The sequence below is a fragment of the Episyrphus balteatus genome, chromosome 1 (genome assembly GCF_945859705.1).
Source record: "Episyrphus balteatus chromosome 1, idEpiBalt1.1, whole genome shotgun sequence".
Lineage (NCBI taxonomy): Eukaryota > Metazoa > Arthropoda > Insecta > Diptera > Syrphidae > Episyrphus > Episyrphus balteatus.
In genome coordinates, this window is record NC_079134.1 from 75,100,853 (window position 1) to 75,104,277 (window position 3,425).

The window sequence follows — 3,425 nt, forward strand, 5'->3', positions numbered from 1 at the left end:
TGCAAATGGCCCACCAACAAAATCTGTTGCAGAATGGAAAAGAGTAAGTAACAAGATAAATTTATAATGAAAATTGAAAAAATAAAGAAACAAATATTGTATTAGATTTGGACAATTCGCAAATACAAAACAAAAAAGAAACTCACAGATAACAAAAATTCCATAAAAAAAACTGGTGGCGGTCCATTTGATTTAAAAGAGCTGGACGAAACTGACGAAGCCATAGCAGCTGTGTGCAGTATGGAAGCAGCAGTTACCGGCATTGTAGGTGGCCTTTCTTTTGGCTCCGCTAGTGCTACACAAGGTATTTTTCAATTTTATTTTCTTGTGTGTGCATGGTTAAATTTTTATTTTAAAGAAACCCAGCAGAAAATAGTGATCACCAGAGTGATGACATCGCACAACTTCTGGAGGATTTAACACATTCACCCCATAATGGCAGTGACAAAGAAAATACAAATAAAATTGGAAACTCTTGGTGAAATACGAGATGAAAATGCAACTTACCTAAAGAAGGAGGAATTAGAAATCAAGAAGAGGGAGTTGGAAGTGGCAAAAGTAGTTAATGAGTTAAAATTTATTAGAACTCAACTCTCAGGCCGCCAAGTAATCCCAAAACTACAACTATAGTCAAGTTTTTTCTACACTCAGTATCTAATCATTTTATGATTTTATTCGCAAATAAAAAACAAAACAAATACTTACATTTGTAGTTTGTTTTTGTTATGCGTTTAAAATGATAAATGAGTAATTGAGTTATAGGAAAAAATGGCTTATAGAACATGGAAGTACAAACCAAATTAATTTTAAGTGTTTTGTTTATAGAGTTTACAGTTATGAATGTGTATTTATTTAGGTTTACTTTGTATTGTATTTTGTTAAAGCGTTTTGCTCGTTAAGTTTCTTAAAAAGCTTTAGAAAAGCAATATTTTTGAATAAAAAGCTTTAGAAAAGCAAATATTTTCTGTGAAATTAGTTTATTTTTATTTAATTAACAAAGTTTAGCGGAATTGCTTTTAAATAAATAGTTGGTATAAAAATCATCTCGAATACTGTCACAGATTCTTTTAGGTTCAGTAATCGAAGAGTTATTTCCAGGTGGAGGTACTTGAAGGCCATGGTGTTGAGAGTTATTAGTTTCGGGTTCTGGATGTAGCACATTACGGATTGAGCAAATGTTGTGCAAGGCAGCGCAGACGTTTATTAGTTCTACAACTCTTTTCGGCTTGTATCTTAACTTCCTTTCTTCCATTATTATACGCCATCGACCTAAATTAGTTAAATTGATTAAGTTTTGAGCATTAAAAAAAAATCGTAATTGAACAAACTTTTTAAACAACTGACGATTCTTCTGGCCTGTGAATGAATAAAATTGAAGTTCAGTTCACGAGAATTTTCATCCGCGTTTCTATAAGGGGTGATTAGGAAAGGCCCTATGGGATACCCACTATCGCCTTGAAAAATAAGTTACAATAATTTAAAATCTCAGATTAATATATATGCAAAGGTATTACTTAGATTAATATATATGTTATGTTACCTAGCAGTCATGATGATCTCCTGTCTGATAAATAATTTCTTTCCAATATCGCTCTCTCTTCACTTTGGCCCCAAACGAAGCTATCGTGAGCGCTTCCTCCATTTTATTTTCCCACTATCGCCTTGAAAAAGAAGTTACAATAATTTAAAATCTCAGATTAATATATATACATCGGTATTACTCAGATTAATATATATGTTATGTTACCTAGCAGCCATGATGATCTCCTGTCTGTGTAACGAAATAGACTCTCGCCCCTCTGCACTCCTCGTAGACCACCCTTACAACCTCATATGTACAGGTACATGAGGCTGGTCCGGGCAGCAAGAGGCAGAGGGGTGGGGTGTCCAGTACTCCGGCCCCCGTTCGGCATGCTGGCAACCGGCCGTTGCTCGTTGGATGGGGGTGAGTTCTTGGAGCCGAAGTATTGGACTGTTGTTACGAACTGTCCTCATGTCCTCCATATGCTGTCCATATGCTGAAAATAAAAATTATGCTAAAAGTTTTAGGGGGAGCGGTGACTCCAGTAGGGCCGAGGGTCCAGATGTTGTTGGCCCTCGGAGGATTTTCCCACCCATGTATCCTTTAGATACCACCATGGCTACCACGACCTCCAGTATTGTGTGGTAGCCCCTAATCCCGAACCAACTTGTCCCTAAAATCCCCTAATCATCCAGCTTTACTCTGCTTCTGACCCAACTTTTAATTAAACACCATATTGAGCTTCTCAAAAAGGATAAAAATTTCAACGGTTAACTGTTTAACCATAAAAATTCTGGTTTTCAACTAATTGAATACATTTATTAAATGGCTTATAAACTAAACAATTTTATAAGGTAAGTATTAATTAATTTTTTTTAAGTTTATATCAACTTGGTTTCAGGATAAGGTATGTATTAAAAATTTAAATTTATTAATGTTTTTATTTTAGTGTAAAGCTAGTATTTATTTTTATACATTATATTTTTCTTTTATAAAAATTTTTCCTTTTTTTTTCAGTGTATGAGTATATTTATATTATTCAATTTATAAAAATAATTTAAAAAAAAATTTGTATTATTCTTGGTATTTTTTTTTGTGAGTAGGTATATGTTTATATATACATATATAATGTAATCTCTATTTTTTTTTTGTTTTTAGTGTAGGTAATTATAAAAGGTAAGTATAAAAAATTTTATTTATTGTAAGGTAAGTATTTTCAAAATTTTTTTTTTTTTTTTCAGTGTATGTAAGTATTTAATTTTATTTATTTATTTTTTTTATTTCAGTGTAGGTAAGTATTTAGGTAAGGATTCAGGTAAGTTGGTAAGTACTTGTGTTTAATATCTATAATATTATATATTAATATTATATATATATTTTATTTTATTAATTTTCTTTTTTTTTTCTTTCAGGTAAACTTTTCTGTTTCTTTATATAAGTATTCAATTTTGAATAGTGGAACAAAACCAAGAAATTCTTCAAATAATTAAGTGAATTCAAAATTTACTTACTCGCTTTTATGATATTTTTATGAATTTCCGCAGCAGTGCACCGCTCTGGACTTGGAGCTGTAGATAGTGGACAAAATTTAATAATTATTTAAGGAAATTTTCTTTCTTTTTGTTCATTCACTTTCGAATAATCTTTTTTTTCTTCTTCTTTTAATTTTTTTTTTCCTTTTTTTTTTTTCTTTTTATTTTAAACACCTTTATACCTTTTTGCAAATTTTTTTTTTTTTTCACTTAATTCTATTTACAATTATAACTTAAAACTAAACACACAAACACAAAAAAATAAACGAGGGGATGTTAGGGAAACTGGCTTTTTTTTTTTTGTTAAATGGGGTAGGACGGGGACACTATTATTAAAGGGGGAAGTGCTGTCTGCTGCTGGATCGCTGCTG

General features: G+C 31.4%; 1 long non-coding RNA gene across 2 annotated transcripts; it reads right to left on the minus strand.

Annotated features, from left to right (window-relative positions):
- Positions 1 to 987: 987 nt before the first annotated feature.
- Positions 988 to 3,205, minus strand: LOC129905209 (uncharacterized). Of its 2 annotated transcripts, XR_008770563.1 has the most exons (5): positions 3,034 to 3,205; positions 1,748 to 2,018; positions 1,541 to 1,661; positions 1,329 to 1,454; positions 988 to 1,269 (listed from the first exon to the last, which is right to left on the minus strand). It is a non-coding gene; the product is annotated as an uncharacterized LOC129905209 (long non-coding RNA). The 2 variants fall into 2 exon arrangements; XR_008770562.1 differs by lacking the exon at positions 3,034 to 3,205 and having other exon boundaries at positions 992 to 1,269; positions 1,748 to 2,449.
- Between the last annotated feature and the right edge of the window lie 220 nt (positions 3,206 to 3,425).